The following is an 18,929-nucleotide window of genomic DNA, read 5'->3' on the forward strand; positions in this document are numbered from 1 at the left end:
TTAAAAATAGTCATTTTTATTTTTATTTTGGTAACGTTTCCTAGCCAAATACCTCCCAAATACCTAAACAGAAACCCCCTCTCCCTTGCCCAAACCCATTTAGTCACCATTTAGCATCCTATTTAACTCATCTGAATATGAATCAAATAATTCTGCATATCAAAACAACAAGACAAAAGATTTGAAGGGAAAGAGTTGAAAGAAATGCTGCTGAATCAAGACATCCAGGAAGTTCACTCAGAACTCTTGGGAGTCTTGGAAGTGCCTTGTACTTTATCGTTGTCCATCACTACTCCTTTGCCTTGCCTCCGCATACATTTTGAGCTCTGCATCTCTGTGTGGACTGTTTTAGCATTTGGAAGTTTTGCAATTGTTCTTGCATGCATCTGTGCACAACAGATGTCACTTTCAGGCAGTGAATAACTCTAAAATAACTCTGTAAAGAAGAGGGAGGGGGAGAATCACTGGATTCTTCAGCTCTGCTAGAACATCGAAATTGTGCAGTCAGCCTTCCAGTACAAATTTAAGGCTGGCATGTTTCTGTTTTGAGGTGCTCACCAGAGCCTTTCTTTTATCTAGTCTTTCAGAATTACCCCAACAAAGCAAAATATTCCGTCTTTCATATTCTGATTTTCAAGAATCGCTCCCCAAATGGTCCTTTTGTCATGCCTTGGTGCTCCTAATGGTTTCCTCTCACAGCTGAGACAGGCCATTTGAACTCCAGTAAACTTATCTGTGGGGCCGAAAGGGTTAACACACAGCTTGCTGCCAGGGGAACACACACCCCTGGAACATTTTGGAGGGAAAACCATTTGCTCCTCTCACCATGCTGAAGTGATTAACTGTTGTAAGAAAAACCCTCTCCTGAGGCTAACACTGCTGGTGACCTAGGCCTGCAGAGTTTCATGCATCCACAGAGACAGGTTGTTTTTTTACCCGCCCTCCCCCCCCCCCCCAATTAACAAATTTCCAAAATGTATTTGAGTGGAGTGTGGAAGGCTTGAAGTTTTCAGACATTTGCAGAAATGAAACGGTTAAAAGCATGTGCTCGGGTGTGTGCCTAAAAGCAACTGTCTTTTCCAAACTGCAGTGCCTTTGCTGCCCTTTGAGTTAAATCAAAAATTATATTGCATGTGTCTCTGGGATGTGCACTAGCTTTTCTCGAGGATTGAAAAACATCTGCTTTGTGTTGCTTTATAAACGGGAATGAGCTGGTGGGGGTTAATGACACGAAACTTTGCTCTGTTTTTAAGCTGTGCCTCTTCAGGAGATGCTTGCCAACCCTAAAAAGAGTTAAGCTAGCAAGTGTAACTGTGGGAGAGCCACACGAAGCTGACGATGCGAACATGAGAAAGGGGAAGCTTGGAAATGAAGCAAAGAAACCAAGATGAGGAGGGAGCGCAGAGATATAGGTGCTGAGCCTGGGAGTGACTTTCTCTTGGTTTGTCCGGCCCTGGTACTGCTGGCATCGGATCTCTGGGGAAAGCTGCAGTTCTGCTGTTAAAACACAAGGAGCAGCCTGGAGAATTTTGAGCTGCGTCACACAGCTCAGAGGGGGAGAGAGAGAGAGAGGGAAAGCAAGCTCTGTCGATAGGTCTACTAGCAACAGCCCTGCTGCAGCAAGAGAGAGAGAGCTCATGAAAGAGAAGTGATAACAACATTGGGAAGCATGCTTCCTTTACCCATATAGCATATTTTTTTAAAAAAGAACCGCTATTTTGAAGCTTGTTTGGTACCAGCAGATTTTGTCCACTGATGATACCGGAAAGATGCAACGCAGTTAATCCCGCAAGGGGGGGGCATACATAGGAAGGGTTAATGGGAGGAAAATTCTGGAATGTTCTATCCTGCGGCGGCGCAAACAGAGGGTTGAGGACTGCACAGGTGTAGATGAACAGAATTCGTGGTTCCTCTTTTACCTTAACGTACGTATCGGATTGGGATGTGGGGTGGGGGAGTTGAACCGACTGTCTCATTTATGTTGTGTGTGTGTGTGTGTGTGTATGTGGGTATTTGTTGGGGTTTCTTTCTGTCCCCAAACTCTCCACCCCCAGAACTCTTACACCCCATGTTATTTTTCTGTGGCTAGATACTGTTGGCTGTGTCCTGCGTCACACCAATGGAATGAAGGCACAGGTTGTAAAATGTCACTGCGTAGCTGTAATGCAGATTTGGGGAAGGAAGAGAGAACAGTAGTTTTTCAGAGGTTAACATCAAGGAGTTGGCAGAGGGGTTAAAAAGACAGTCTCTGGATTTTTAAATCTGAGGGACTGTATCTGCATAGTTCAGAAAGTGGTGAATGATGACGCAGTGATCTTTGCCTAGCATGTTACTGGGTTTAAAAAGCATCAGGGGGAACAGGTACACTGTGAATCTCCAGGCCAGCTGAAAGGGACTGAGTTAAGAAGGGAAGATAGCGTTTAGGAATTAAATGTCATCATTTTGGCGTTGGAAAGTTGTTTACCTTGCTCTCTCCGTGTCTCCATGTTGGCAGTCTTCCAGCTCACATGTGATAGTCTTCCCTGTACTGCTGCATCATTAACTGAGTGCCTGAGCCTACACATGATTGGCTGGGGAGGGCTCTTATTCTAAACACACATTTCCATTGGAGGGAGAGGCAGTGGCAGGTGAAAAGCTGCCTCAGATTGGCTGGGGCCAGGATATCAAATCTAAATGTTCCATTCCTCTTGCTTTAAAAGGGGGTCTGAACAATTTGTGACTTAAAATGTTGGCTGTTTGCTTCTCTCCACCCCTCCTTTTCCTTAAATCAGGCATTTTGGAATGTGTCTGTGTTCTCAAGGCTGGTCATTTAAAGAGAAAAGCAAAAAAGCAGGAACTTGAGTATTGTGGATTAGTTTAGTTTATTACTGGTTCAAGTGACGCAGAAGGAAAAACAAATATTCTGTGACTCGAGTTGCATCAGTAACAGGCGTGTTTCCGGCTGCTGTGAGACAAGCCACGATGACGTGACATTATTATAGGCTTCAGAAGAGACAACAAAAAAGAGACTTTGGTGGGTGGCTATCTCTGTCTGTGAGTGGAAAAATTCTAACTAGGCAGAGCTATTTACATGTATTGTAAACTATTTGGGGCAGTGAGAGTGCCTGCCACTGGTATATATGTAAAAACCTGGACTGAACCAAAACTGAAATGTGTCCTAGGTTACGTCAGTGTAACCTCAAAGTCAGTGCTGTGATGGGATTGAATGGCAACAGAACATAGTGGTAAGATCTATGAGGCTTGCTTTCTGTCATTTTGTTTTGTTTTAAAAGGAGGGGATGGAGAGTTCTAAGATGGCTGGAGAACGATAGGTGGACGGTCAAGAAGAATAAACCACCAGATCGAGCCGGGGAGCGGAGTGGGGGGATGAGGATCCGGCATATAGGTAGACGTAGTGCTTGCTTTAACCATTTCATGAATCAGATTTTCCATACTGGACTATCCCATAGCCAATCCCAGTCAACCATTTATTCTGTTCTGGAGGATGGGGTCTATCTTCTCTTCTCTTTGGAACCTGCCATGAAATCCAGAGTAACTAGCATTATCACATAACATGAGAGGGTGAGTTTCTTGTGGCGTTTTCTCATAAAATGCTCCAATGAATTGAAGGGTTTACGATGGTAAAAGGATTTGTGTTGGTGACTCACCGGCATAGAGAGAGTCAAGTACAGACAGTCGTTCGGCAGCAGTTTGCTGGCTTTGGAACCAGATCAGATGCATTTTGATTCTTCATCTTAATTTCTTTTAAAGTACTCTGTCTTCTCAAGTGTTGTTACAAGATGTATTCTCACCAGTAGGCTTTAAAAGCCCTAAGAAAGGTGAATATGCATAGTCTTCTATTCACATTTGCTAGCTCAAAGGAGCAAGAGGCGGAGGGGAAGGAGAGAAATAATAAGGAAGCCATTTCTGGAGGCAGACATGATGCGTGGAAGGAGGAAGGCAAGGAGACACAGCAAATACACCCCTCCTATATTATCCCCTCATGCACACCTTCATTTTTCCTTTCTGATTTGCCAAGTGTTATGCCTAATTTGAAATTATCTTTCATTGCAGGTGCACCACCTCTCTCTCTCTCTCTCTCTCTCTTTCCCTCCCCCTCGCCCCCGGTGTGAGCCCTTGCTCTGCAGAGCTGTCTCCTCCAGAGGCAGTCTTGCATCCTGCAGTGCTAGTTCCGCAGAGGAGGGCAACAGGAGGCACAACTGCGATGGCCGCTCCTGGGAAGGGACCGACTCAGTGCTGAGATCATGCTTGTTCCTGGCAGGACTTGGAGACTATAATGCAGCTGGGTAGGTTGGGAGAGTGCTGGGTTAAATTCATTTTGACCGACGCCATCTAAACAAACACCTCTTGTGTCTTCTAGACATGACCACTAGGGGTAACATATCCATAATGGCGTTCCTTAGTATTTTGGGGAGTGAACTGGATTCATAAATGAGGAATACGGATGGAACTCCTCTCTTTTCTTTATTCCCTAAAACACTTTTCTGAATGTTTAGGACTGAGCATGGAGATAGATTTGCTATTTTTCTTACCACGCTCAGATATGTTGGTGTTTGTTGTTTTTTTGTGAATCTGGATTAGGGGGCTTGTTTTTTAAAACCACTTTCTTTGGTGATCGGTGGCTGCTCCTGCAAGGGAATCTATGGAACCTGAAAGCTACAAGGAGTGAGAGAGGCGTAATATTTCTGTAGGTTGATGAGGAAAGCAAGACTGTCCATCTCGTGTGTCCGGAGTTATATTCATACAGGGACACTGGAGGCAGGTGAGCCTTGGCTGAAAGTAGTTTGGAAGCTTATGTGGTTTACTTCGAAGTCTGAAAATTTGCTGTTCTCGGCTGAGCTTTGTGACCTTGGGCTAATTTGTTTCTTTCTGCTTGCTTCCGTTTTCTTTTCTGCAAAGTGGGCATGGCAAGAACTGATTCTGATCAATGTTTCAAACTGTATTTCTTTAACAAGGAATACCTCCAAGTCTTTACCGAGACCATAATTCTCCCTCATAGGCCTGGGATTGTTCCACTGCAATAAGACTCCACAGTTTTTGTGAAGTACACTGAGGCATGATAGAACATATCAGGGCAGTGTAACAACTCCTATGCATTTTTTAATTGGTGCTATCTAAGCAAGCAGCTGGACATGATTCTGAATGGTGTTATTTTTGGTAGTGGTCCATTGTGATGCATCTGTATTTTGCTGTTCTTTGAGAAGGCAGAAGATGCAAACAAAAGTGGGTGTGAGGAAGAAACACATTTTTAAAACCTCTGTATTAAAACTACACGTCATTACTCAAAACTGTTTGTGGTGTCTGCATGTGTTGCTTTCACCGCAGCTAACAGCAGAAGAATATAGATGGCGGCAACTGCACTCCTGGCCATTTTGTTGCTGGCAGAGTAGATTCAGTGCTTGCAGCACTGCTGCTGTTAATTTCCACGTCATATCAAAACAGTATTGGGTTTTGTGTCGGGAGCTTTACTGATGCTATGAGGAGAATAAAGTCTTCTTGAAAATTTCGTTTATTCTATCGCTTTTCTCTCTCCTGGTTTCTTAAAAGAGCACGTAAAAAAACAACAAAACAACAACCCTACCCTTGTGCTTATAGAACTTGCTTTTCCCCAACCCTTTGAGCCCCTCCCTTGCAAAAATAAAAAACAACACAGTTCCACTTTGCAATTTTTTAATCCAGTGCTCGGGAGTGTTTTGCAGTGGTTTGGGTGTGGCCTTTGTCGACTATTTCCACCTCCCTCCCCAACCTTGTCAAGGGTAAGAAAAAGAAGGTTGGGTTTCTGTTGTGGTTGTGATGATAATGGAAAAGAATGAACTTTAAACTGTTTATTAAGAGGGCCACATATAAAGTACAAGTGTCCCTGTATTAAAGATGGCAATGGAGAATTGTGTTTCTGAATAGGTTAGGTTTGTTGCCATTTTTTTTTAAAAAAAAAAATTAAAAGTAGCTTGATTTTTTAAAGAAATCTTTCTTAGCACGACTGCTTCCCCTCACCGAATTGCTTGCCTGAGGAGGGGCAATGCCACGCAGCTGCTTGGGTGGCCATTTTGCTGCATCACCATCTACCACTAGCGTATTCCAGATCCCCAGATTATGTTTTACTTGTGGTTCTGAGACATACGCCCAGAACCAACATCTTTATTTTGTTACCAGCCATTCCTTCTGCAGTAGTCTGAACTCAAATATGAATTCAAAAGCAATGTGAAACCCTAAATTATGGTCAGAATCAGATACGTGTTTTACAAAAAACAAACAAACCCTATAATTGCTTGAAACTAAGTTAATTGGGAGTATTCTAATGATTCACTCCCATCGTGTTGCATAGCTGCATCCTGCAGTCTCTTGAACTTTCTTTTGCAGCATTGTATGTTTACTTGCCAGAGAGATGGGATACTAAATTTAGAAAGGGCGTGAATTCCACTTCAGGTGTAATCATATGTAATGATCTATCCCAAATTATTTACGCGAGTCACATTGGAACACCCTGCTTGGTATGACTTGTACAACAATGAAGCCCAGATGGTGGGATGAGACCCACTAGGAGATAATGGGAACTCTCTGGGTAGTTCATTAGCCTGCTTGTAGTTTGAACTGACAATAATATAGCGCAGGGAATAGCAATAATGTAGCCCATGGAATAATAAATAAGGAACGATTTCTAGGCTTACATTTGGATGGAAACAATCACATTAAAAGAAACACCAAACCAATACTTAGAAAACCATATAGAAAACATTGTTGTGGAATAAATGGATGTTCTGATGTCAGGTCCCCAAAATATTGAGCAATTACCTCCAGGTACCTCTTTCACAAATGTATGCGGGTGTGGAAGTATTTGCATTGATACCTGTTTTCTTGTCAAGACGGCAGTGCATCTTAAGTTGTGCTTTTCTCTGTGGCTGCTATTATCATAGCATTATTGGTAGTTTCTGCCATAGTAGCAGCAGTATATATGTATACAGATAACACAGAGAGAGAGAGGAAGAGAAAATGCACTAGCCCTCACTTTTGTTTTGGTACTTTCCTTGCCCTTCCAAAGAAGCAAACAGACTCTTGGGTCTGGCAGACTTTATCTTCCTATGTACTTGCTGCTACTATTTTTCACAGTTTTTGCAAATCTAAGGACCTGATAGATTGCTTCTGCTGCCTTTTTATGGTTGTTGGTTAGGTTGTCCTCTGTAGTCTGTGGTCTGCATGTTAAAATCTGACCCTGTAGTGAACTAGCAGTTGAACATGTCTAATCTAAATGTGTCACATCTTTCCTGAGTGTCATTGTTTTGGGGAATCGTGTCAGGCTACCCATGGCCACTTATTTGGCTCCAGATAATTTCAGATCTACAGTGGTGCCCCGCAAGACGAACGCCTCGCAAGACGGAAAACCCGCTAGACGAAAGGGTTTTCCGTTTTGGAGGCGCTTCGCAAAACAAATTTCCCTATGGGCTTGCTTCGCAAGACGAAAATGTCTTGCGAGTTCCTGCGGGTTTTTTCCCCTTTCCCCCCCTTTTCCTAAGCCCTAAGCCGCTTATCAGCTGATCCGCTAAAAGTCGCTAATAGCGCTAATCCGCTAAGCTGTCAATGGGCTTGCTTCGCAAGACGAAAAAACCACTATACGAAGAGCCTCACGGAACGGATTAATTTCGTCTTGCGAGGCACCACTGTACTGCTAAATTGAATGGCAAGCAGGAAGTGTAAAAGTTGATTGGTGTGGCCTTTGACTAATATAACTGGAATAATATTGCTTGTTCTCTTAACGCCTTCCTTATTTGTTTAGGGAGTTAGATTAAACGCTCCTAGTATTTATTCACAAGTGGAATGAAAGTCTGTTCATGTCTCAAGAACAGGTAAAAATAAGACATGTGCTTCATAGGTGGCCCTGTGATGTAGACTGTTGCCTTAACTCAGTTAGGGCGTATCCATATGTGGCTCTGGTCCAGACATTTATGACTGTAGCAGAGGATTGCGTGGTCAGGGCTTAGTTCATGAAGCCATTCATTTCTCCCTTGTGTTGAAGTGTGTTTGAACTTGGGGCAGATATGCCCTTATCCCGTCTTGCAGATGATGCATTTGACAGAGTCAGAGGCCCTGTTGGTGTTGCAGATCATGGATTGAGGCTGAAATAATTCATTGTTCATGGTGTCAGTGTGAGACAAAACAACGGAGGGGATTTTTTGTGACCCAAATGTTTAGCTTTCGGTTGATTAATAAGTAAATAAATCAGACTTCTTTTATAATTTTGAAAAATAAAAATAACAGCAGGGCTCCAAAGAACCAATTCTGTTTGCGTGAGAGATAACTGCAGCCTTCTGATTCATGTAAAGAAGACCTTGTATTCCACATGGAGGACAGTTCTTGAAACAGAGTAATGGGGTTGCTAGAAGAAGAAGAAGAAGAAGAAGAAGAAGAAGAAGAAGAAGACCTCCCAAGGCATGTCCAAGTCCTTGTGTGTACCTAAAGTAGCTCTTTAGATCCTGGCTAACCAGTTTTGACCTTTTTCTCACAGTTGGCTTCCTTCATATGTTGCATGTACATATTTTTAAACAGTGTTGTGGGTGATGTGTAAGGAAGTACATCTGTGCTACAGAATAGAAGGGGAGTGGAAACCACATGGTATCATTGCCTTCTTTACACTGGTAATGGTAACTCCCCAAATGGACTGTACCACTCTAGGCCATTCTAATTTCCTTTGTGCTTGTGCCCTGTGGTATGGGGTAAAGAAGAGTAACTTTCTTTAACTCCCACTGCTTTGATACAGTGAGGATTTCAGTGCGACAGTCAGAGGCAGATCTGATTGCTGTGGCGTGTAGCGTTGGATCACCAGGGCTTCTCCCACTTCACCCTCATTCACCCTGGAGCCAAAGTTTCAAAAATGTGTTCCATGGATGTTTCAAAATTTGTGACGAATTTCTAAAAGGGATAGTTTTCTTTGCACTGGACCAGGAGGGTGGGGAGTTGCATGCTGTGTGCACCACAGGGCTAGCAAGGTCATTGGGCATCTGATGAGGGCCATATCCCAGCAAGGCCCACTGTTGGCTCGCAGTGCCTCCCTATTCTTCCTCTTCCTACTTGCTGTTTCTGTGCATTTCCCAAGCATGCAAGGCCTGGTAAGAGCAAAGTGAGGAAGCAGCTGCCTCCACCCAGTGCAGATCAGGCACAGTGCCTCGCCACTGTCAAAAAAAGCTGAAACCAACACTGTGCACCAGCAGTAGCCATAATTAATGCTAACCAGGGTGTTCATCTTCACCAGAATTTGAAACTAGGATTTAAAGTGGATTCACAAGCTTCGGTTGTGAGAGAAGCTGGCTAGCATGAGGTAAAGAGCCAGCTGTGTGTTAACTTTCATAGGTGATTTAATGAGATCTTTGAAGAGGGAAACTGCATCTGTTGTAGAACATGGTTCAGTTGGAACATTGTCCTAGTCCGTGTTTTTTAAATTCCTGTTAGGGATGGAAGAAGGCACCTCTTTCTGTTCTGCCCTGTTTTCGTCGCATGCGTCGCTATTTCCGTTGTGCTGCTGTTTGTCTTCTGCCAAAGACAACACTATTTGTTTTGCTGTTTGCTGTGGTGAAGTTACGTAACCTGCCTAATGTACGTAATTAACTATGTAATCTACGTAAATCATGTTGTTACATTCTTCCATCCCATTTGTTTCAATGCAAAGGAAATGCAATACAAATGGGAATGGGGGGGGGGGCGCGGAACGTATCATTGGTGGCCAGAAAGCAACAGCAAATACTGATCTTATTTGCTGGATTGATTTCCATTCTAGACATGATAAATAAATGGGCAATTTCTGTTACAGTCATGCCTTGGGATAAATGTGCTTCAACTTAAATATTTTCGGGTTGCGCTCCGCAGCGACCCGGAAGTAACGGAGCACGTTACTTCCGGGTTTCGCCATGCGTGCATGCACAGACGGTCAAAATGACGTCATGCGCGAAAGCGGTGAAACGCGACACGTGCACGTGCAGATGTGGGTTGCGTTTGCTTCAGGATGCGAACGGGGCTCCGGAACAGATCCCGTTCGCATCCTGAGGTACCACTGTATTTCCATTTTTATCAGAATTTTCCTAGTTGGTATCATAATAAGACAAGTGGGGATCCAAATGCAAAATGTGGTGGGGCACTGCCAACACCTTGCAGTTCCTGGGGGGAGGGGAGAGCCTTGTGACATTGTTCAAAGCCCACAAAGGACAGCGAGGGAGAAAAAGGATGCCATCCTTCTTTCTTACCTTTTGAAATCTTCCCTACCTATTATTATTTTATTTTGCAGCATGCATTCCTGCCAACCTAATTCTCACCTTCAGAACAATATAAGATGTTAGAGCATCAAGCAGGCCAATTTCCCACCTTCCTAGTTCCTCCTCACCCACCTACTTAATATAACCAACGTTTGTGATGTTCTGCAGCTGCTGGATGCCAACTGATTATGCTCAGCCTTCTTCTGGCCTGGGGAGGGGATGTTCATAATTTTACAATCATTTTTCAAATGCATTTCTGCACATCTGGGAAATCCCCTTTTCACCACCAAACTGAAAGACATAGTGCCATCAAGTTCAGTATTACCAGAATGAGAGAAAGAATACTTCTTTCTCCCTAGGGAATGTTTTGGTTTTTTAACATTGTCAATCATGTTGTCTGTCACCACACATTTTAATTTGGGGGGTTTAGCTTTTCCATTTGGGCTTGCTCCAACTGGCCTGTCTATTGGGGTATAAATTCCTTTGTACTGGACCTTTTTCCAAATGCTACCATAGTTCATGGTGGCTTTTGCAAGGCAGGAGAGGCCTTGCAAAGGACGTCCTTTCTTTTGCTTCTGAAAATGAGGCACTGGGCTGCAGTAGAGCCTTTTTACCAGCACCACTCTCTGCAATGCAGCAGGTATTCATGACTGCCACCCCTATGGTCCCTTGATTGGTGCAGTGGGAGTAAATAAAACACTTAAGGATGTGCTACATTTTCTCCCCCCACCCGCACCCAGCATTAGAAATAGCTGAGCAACATGGCTTAACTTTTGTAAAAAGCCCAACCCTTTCTTATCAGAAGCTGTTTGACAACATTGTTCTCATTGACTTCAACTGACGGTAACTTCTATTACTTCGCGGAAATATGGCCCTTTGATGAAAGAGGGGGAGTTTTAAAATCACGAGTCAGACGTTCAAGAATGTGATAAACACTACAGTTTTAAATAAGGAAACATAAATGTGGGGAGTTGGTTTTTTACTTGTGTGCTGTTTCTTCTGTTGATGCCAACTTCCTTTTGCTTTATTTTCCCAGAATTCTTACCTCATTACAATCTTATATCAGATGCGCAACAGACCACAAAGTTTGGAGAGAATGATGCCTAATAGCAGGAATTCTGTCTCGTCTGGTAGATGATGCTTGCCATTCCTTCGTCCCATCAAAACCTGATGTGGTAAGGCACATGAGTGCACATAAGTTTCTGGTTTTCTGCTATTTTAAGATCTTGCTTTTTCAGAGTATGATGCAAATTCTTATGGACCCAAATAGCATCGTTGAAGAAAAGAATTCAACATAGAAAGTATGAACAAATGAGATGGCATTATCAGCTGTAACTCTTTTAATTTGTTTACAGTTATTAGCTTCCTTCTTTATTGATACCCATATTATTCCTTGCAACTATCATCTCTGGGCACATACTTGATAGTCATTACCCAGTGAAAACATACTTGATTTTTTTCCTAATAAAAGTGGGATATAATTTTTAAAATAAAAATATAAAATGGGGACATAGGACACTCTGTTATACTAAGACAGACCATTGGTCCATCTAGTTCAGTACTATCTGCACTGCCTGACTGCAGCTGTCCAGGGAGCCCACCACTGGGGTGTCGTGTGAGCAGAAGGAAAGGAATCTCGGGACCACTTCTTGGATTGAACTAAGCCACTGATAATGCGGAAAAGAAAACACTTGGCTCCTGGTTGCATAGCAGGTCCCTTCGAGTTTCCTTCCTTCCCAAATTTATGTGTGTGTATCCACTTGGAATAATTCCTATAAAAGCTCCAGTTCCCATCCAGTGGCCTTTACATAGCTGGGAACGTAACTTTTGGAACCGATGGGTGTACTTCTGGTTGGAAAAGTTCAACTGCAGTAAAGGGTAAGGAGGTGGGCCTAATTTATGTCTGGGAATAGGACCAGAACCCTGCAGGAGTCTTCATCCAGCTCCACCCCCACCCCCCTCTGCCAGCCTCCTGAGCCTGCCCGTAATTGGTTAGTTTCACAGGCAGGCTAAATTCAAATTTCTACCCCACACCCTCAGCCAGCAGGGAGAGGTCATGTCATCTCCCGCCAGCTGCTGGAAGCAGAGAAAGGAGCCTGGTGGTGGCAGCGAGCCATGCCACAGCTGCCGCCCACAATCCAGGTGCGCAGAATTTCTGGCAGGAGGTTTTCCCATCCCTATCTGGAGATACCAATAGTTGGACCTAGGACTTTTTGAATGGAAAGCATGTGCTCTGCCACTGATCTAGGCCCTTCCCCACATAAAATAAGCTTTCCTGTGAAGTCATTCTTCATTGACCTCTCTATCTTGGTCAAGTTGCCAGAGTTTCTTAGGCTCAGTATATAAATGATTAATCTTTAGATCAAATTGAACAATTATCCTTACTATTGCAGATGAAGAAGAGCAGTTTGATTTTCAAATTGTTGTGTTGGCTAAAGCTCCAGAAAAGTAAAGAGACTGTGGAGTGTTTTGAGAAAGAACGTTTTGAGTTACTTGCCTTTGGGCCAAACAACACATTACGTGTGGTGTCCTTCAGATGATGTTGGACATCAACTCCCAACATCCCTTACCCTTGGCCATGCTGACTGGGACTCATGGGAGTTGGAATCAAGCAATAACTGTAGGGCACCATGTTGGCTTTTCCTGTGTTAAATTATTCATATGGTTTGCTCTTGATTGCAACATTTTCCTAGCACTGAAGAGCAATATATAGTGTATTCCCTGAGCTGGATCACTACCAGGGAGGGTGTTAACCCTTTTGCCCCCCCCCCCCCGCAGTCCCAATAGAAACTGGGCCTAGTGTTTGCATGGGTGGAGCTCCATTCACTCCACTGGGAGCCTTTACTCCCATGTAAATAGCTACAAGGGAAGCAACATGGCTCAGAACTGTAGCAGGAGAAATGGTTAAAGCCACCTACACATTGTGATCCCAGTCAAGCTCTCTCCCCTTTCCCTAAGCACTGGCTCTTTGTAAAAGACAAATTGTGAACAAAAGGCTTGTTTTTTGGTTTATACCCATGGATCTCATTTTTAACAATTTTGTAACATACACAAATTTAATTAATAATAATAATAATTATTATTATTATTATTATTATTATTATTATTATTATTTTGGATAGTGCTGAATGCTGATGACTGAAACAACCGGCAAACAGCCAATCTCTCTCTCTCTCTCTCTCTCTCACACACACACACACACTCTCTCTCTCTCTCTCTCACACACACACACACACACCTCCTGTGCTTGGAGAATCTGTAACTCAACTTGTGTCCCATAAATGACTAAAGAACTTCACGTTCTTATTTTCTGTATGATTGTGCACCTGCGTGCTTCTGCCTAAGTAAAAGTCTGAACTTATTTACAGCACAACCCTATGCATACTTACTCAAAAGGAAGACCCATTGTACTTAACAGGGCTTATTCCCATGAAAGTGTGCACAGGACTGTAACTTTGTTGTAGTAATGGTCTCATCAGCAAGTCTTTAAAGTGTGTGGTGGTGAAAAGGGGCAGAAGGAAGCAGAAGACTCTCCTTCTCTTCCTTTGTCTGCCCCACCCATGTGTACTTCCATAGTTTGACTAGTCTGTAATGGCAGTGGTGACTGTTCCATATGCCTTCCTAGTCCGTTGAGAATAAAATGATACCACAGAGGCTCCAGTACACATGAAGCAGTGAGACAGAATTGATACAGAGACTGTGTGGACTGCTGGTATTGGCTTGGGAGAAGTGTGTTGGCTGCACTGGACACAGCAAGCTCCAAACATATTGCAGAGGCTTGGGTTGCACTGGTAAAGTGAACAAAACCAGTCTTCCCTGCTCTGGTCCTCAAGCAATCTTCGTTATGGAGACTGGCATGAATGTGCTAGAATGAAGGCACATATATGAGTTATAGAATAATAAAAATTTATTATTTATACCCCTCCCATCTGGCTGGGTTTGTCTGGTGAGGCTGATAGGCTGAAACAAACCCCTTTACCTCGTTGATCATTCACATAGTTGTTTAAGGTTGTTATTACTATTCCGTTTGGGGGTTTTGTAGCCTGTGATTGTAGGTGGGAAAACGCATTCCTCGTGAATAAAGCCTCCTGAGTAAAACAAAAATCCATAGCCAAAGCACATGAAAACTAATTTCTGTCTTTTAGGAAATCCCTGGGATTTCCCCTTGCCTTGTCCACCACAAAAGTACAGCATCCCCCACCCAGGGGCGTAGGAAGTGGGGGGGGGCGCCAGGTTCTATCATGGAGGGTGGGGTGACAAATTATCAAGGAACAATTACTGCCCTAGTAGGGCAGTTCATAAAAAACTTTTTTTAAAAAAATCCCTGCTCCAAAGGTCTTATCTTACTACACTAGGGATGATATAGCTATATATGAAATTTCATGCATATCAGTTAATATCTTGACCCTCCTCCACGAAAATAGCTGTTTACTTGGCTGTTTTCCTATGTCGTGAAGGCTGAAATTTCAATTCAGTGGAGCACTTACTGTTCCCAACCCTAACCCTGCAGAAAGCCATCTAATTAGACTTTAATTTGATTTTGACATGTTTTTAGGAGTTAAATTATTGTTTGATTTTATACCAATGTTATGTATCTGACGTTAGCCACCCTGAGCCCAACTTCGGCCAGGGAGGGCAGGATATAAATAAAAGTTGTTTATTATTATTATTATTATTATTATTAATTCCTTTGTAAGAAAATATGAAATAACGTAAAACCATTTTTGCAGGCAAAAAAAATTAAAAAATGAATGGGGGAGGGTGACAAGAAATTTTCCACACCGGGTGCCACCTGACCTTCCTACGCCTCTGCCCCCACCCCCACTGCAACAAAACTTTGCACTTTCTTTAAAGGATTTCCCCTTTAAAAATTGCACACAAATGACATTGAGCCATTTATGTGTATACATGAAAACAGTACGGGACAGAAATAGGTTGACCCATTCATCCCTATGTGCAGTATACAGGATGGTGAAGACTCTGGTCCTACTTTTGTTTTGAATTGTTTGGGGTTGCTAGTAGTTTAGGTTCTGTTTCTGATGGCAAAATAATCAGATAACGTTTAGAACTAGCAGGAGGTAATTTTATTGGTTACCGTGGAAAGTTGGAATGTTCTTTGTTACACTGCTACCACCTCTGTTCCTCTCCCTTTTCCCCACCTCCAGTTTAATTATGCTGTTTTTATGAATAATTCACTGGGCTTACTACCTTGTTTCTGTTTTAGAATGTTGCTGCTTCTAGCACAGAGTTGGCTTGTGTTTTAGGTAAGACTGGCTTGTGCCATATCAATCTGGTGGTACATGTTTTAAAAGGTTCATGGGAAATTTTAAAGAGGGGGTGCCACTTAAAAAATACAAACATATGTGATAAAGCTAACTATCAGTCAGAATTGGCCCTGAAAGAAATGTGCAGCCTAGCATAGTTAACTAGTTGATGTAGAGAAAATGGTTGCTGGATACAGTAGAACTGTATGTAGCTATGACTATAATGGTGTGCTGAGGCCTCAGAGACGGAAAAGAGAAGGGAACAGAAGAGATTGGCAAGTAGTTTGAAACCAGTGGATTGGTCAGGCTTTGGTGTGGTTGCCTGTTTGTTTTGCAGTGCCTGTTGAATCCCAGGATACATCTTCACCCCGCAGGGTCATCCTTTCTGCATTGGATCAGCAGAGTATTTACAAAAATCCCAGCTACCGAAGTGCAGTTTATGAACTTAAGCTATAGAAGCACAAGTCCCTTAATTATGGATGCTGCAAAAATCTCTTAAAACCCCCAACTGCAGTTGTCTTCAGGTTGACCTGCCGGGACAGTTCTTCCACCTTACCTACCCACCAGCAGACTGGAAGTTGCTCCCGGTCTCATTTGTTTCCTGGTTCTCTCCATTTAGAGTGATAGCCAAAAATGCGAGATTTATTTTACTATTTTTTTCCCTTTGCTGTTTCTAACCATTGGCCTAACTTTTCAAGGAGGGACTGGTTGTTTCTGGAGAGCCTCTACAATTTTCAACCCTTCTCATCTTAAGAAGGTATTGAATTACAGACGGACTTGAATTACAGAGAGTGACAAGTCAGCCTCCAGGGGAGGAAACAAAAACATTGCTCCAAGGTTTGTGGAGCTGAGATACTGAAAATGGGGGCAGTGATTAATGGCTGATAATTTTAAACCAGGGTCCTTATGTAACAGCTGTCAAGTTCTCAAGAACTGGGTCTTACAGACAAGTAACCTTACCTAACATATTTGCCGGTCTCCTGTGGCACATTCAACAACAGGATACAATTGAAGCATTCCTCCGTTAGGCATCGGGAAAAGAGAACATTGGCATAGATACCACTGATTTAAAGAACGGAAGTGCTTCATGGTTAAATACTTTATTAGGACATGAAACTCTGAAGTTCAGTTCCTTGCTTTGCTACAGAACCCTTTTGTAGTTCTGGAAATATTAAGCCTCTGTAAAATTGGGATAGTAGTGCTTCTCTGCAGTATTTTATAGTAGTGACTTGTGTGAACGAAAGATGCTGGTCAAGCAGTCCTTACATTTCTACATATACTTAGGGAGTATTAAACTAATTCCAGAGCTGAATGGATTTCAGATAGCTTTGTAAAACCAACTGGTGGAAAGGGAAAGTCTTATCACCTTCTGCTTTAGTTGACTTAATATTACATTTAATACCTTTTTTTCCATACCTGGAAAAGTACCATGTGCCCTGTAAAATAAATTTTAACATTTGCTATCCCTATCTTGACATAAAGCAAACTTGGGCAACTAATTTTCCACTTGGAAAGAACAAGCAATCGTTTAAGCCAAGTATAACCAAGGCATGTGGTATGAAACCTCAATTTACTTAGAACATGTATGCTTTGGATACATCACATAAGATAATTATTTGCATAGCCTTTTTACTGCTGATTATCTGAATCTGGCCAATATATAAATATGCATTTTATGTAAGGGGGGAGGCAAGTAATACTTTATTATTTAAAAGAGTGAGATTCCTGGAACCAAGAGTTTGTGGAATAGAGCTACTTATAGCATCAATGGCCCAACTTTAGTTTTAACTTCAGCAAAGTTTTTGTGGTAGAGTTTTATGAAGTATTTAGTTGGATAAACTTTATGTAGTGTAAGTGCGCACACATACATAAGTAGCCACTACTGGCGTATTTACCACTAGTTCTCCACGCTGTAAGGGACATTTTATCAACATTTTACAGGAGGATACTGAAGGCTCAGAGAGACAGTGCAACTTACCTCACTGTATATAGGAAATCCCTTGCATGCAGGCTAGTGCTCAGGCTACTATAGTTCACAATGGCATGAATTTGTCAGTTGAGAATGTTTTGTTCTCAAATAGACTTTGATTTAATTTCTCTAGCTTGTCAAGTTGTTCTAAACATCAAGTGGGGGTGGGGCACAGTTGAACATTTAGAATGTGCTCTTCTTTTTTAGTGTCCTGTTGTTACCACCTATCCCACCTGGTATACAAGGTCAGCTGAGTCTATGCTTAGTTCATTCTTAAACAAAATGAGTTGACTTATCTTTATGTCTTTTAGCATATTTAACTGGGAAGAAATCTTACTATATTAGGTATAGGCCTGTCTAGGATTGTGCTGCATGTAACAGTTCTTACGCTTATTTTCCTCGGATGTAAGATACATTTAATATAATTGATAGATGACTAAACCTCTTTGAAGGGTTGTGTGTGTTAATGCTACTATACAGTATACACTTATTTGGGATGTAATTCCCATAGAACCTGGTGAGACTTCTGCATATGATTGTGCTGCTAAAAAACATTGTTGCAGCTTAAAAAATGTCAAGCTTAAATTTCAAACTAAAATGGGGGCAACGGGAAGTCTTTTATGTCTCAGTTGCTCTTTCTTTTGGCACGTTGCATCTCTTTTCAGCCTACATTTCAGCTTGGTGTTATTTAGCTTGTGCACTGAACTGATCCAGTGAACCTGGAGATCAGGAGAGGACTTGGGTCTTTGAAATTTCAGTGGCGCCTTGTGCAAGGCCAAAATTCAGTGCATGCCCCCCCCCCTCACCTCCTGTTCTGCTCAATTCACTGCATCATAGTTGTGACAACCTGCAGTGCCCCCTAGGCTCGGTGCTCAGTGCAACAGAACCAAAATCCGCCTCTGTGGAGATGTTATTGAGTCAGCCTGCTGTATTTAGTTGCAGAGATGGAATAGATAGTGGGAGTTTGTTTAGTGCAAGAAGGTTAAGCATATGAACAGAATGGGTTTCTTGGGCTTTGATTCTGAAAAGGGCTAAAACAGGCTCATCTATGAGAAGTGCAGGAGTATTTCTAATCTTACCATCTCCTAGAGTTATACCTGTCTGATATCAGACGTTGTGCCTTAGAAGGTTGAAATGTAAGTGGGAAATTGTACAGTAAAAGGGAAAGCAGGAGAGGCGTTTCAATGCCAACTCCAACGGCAACTCAGAGGGAAAGTTTCTTTACTTTGTGAGCTTCTTTGGCAGCATTCACATAGGTGTTTATTTACTGTTGTGTGAAAGCTCAAATATAATGTGGAAATTAAAAATTACGGAAACATCAGGAAAACAATAGAACTACAATGTGAATACAGCCTTTGTCTGCATCAGTAGCTGATTTGAACAATAACAGTGTAGCATTCATTCGAGCCCATAAATGTTGCAAAAACAGAGATGTATGAAGTTTATAAAGAGCTCTCT

At 42.4% G+C, this 18,929-nt stretch overlaps 2 long non-coding RNA genes across 2 annotated transcripts in view; one reads left to right on the plus strand and one right to left on the minus strand.

Moving 5' to 3' along the window:
• On the minus strand, positions 1-2,533 carry LOC309343488. Its single transcript, XR_014157302.1, has 2 exons — positions 2,465-2,533; positions 1-436 (listed from the first exon to the last, which is right to left on the minus strand). It is a non-coding gene; the product is annotated as an uncharacterized lncRNA (long non-coding RNA).
• The window catches only part of LOC309343479, a 24,539-nt gene continuing 6,058 nt past the window's right edge, over positions 449-18,929 (plus strand). The window contains exons 1-2 of the long non-coding RNA XR_014157292.1: positions 449-1,925; positions 11,275-11,413. This is a non-coding gene — a long non-coding RNA (uncharacterized lncRNA). The remainder of the gene's footprint in view (positions 1,926-11,274; positions 11,414-18,929) is intronic.

The sequence above is a fragment of the Podarcis erhardii genome (assembly GCF_964252035.2).
Source record: "Podarcis erhardii genome assembly, chromosome: 6".
Taxonomy (NCBI): Eukaryota; Metazoa; Chordata; class Lepidosauria; order Squamata; family Lacertidae; genus Podarcis; species Podarcis erhardii.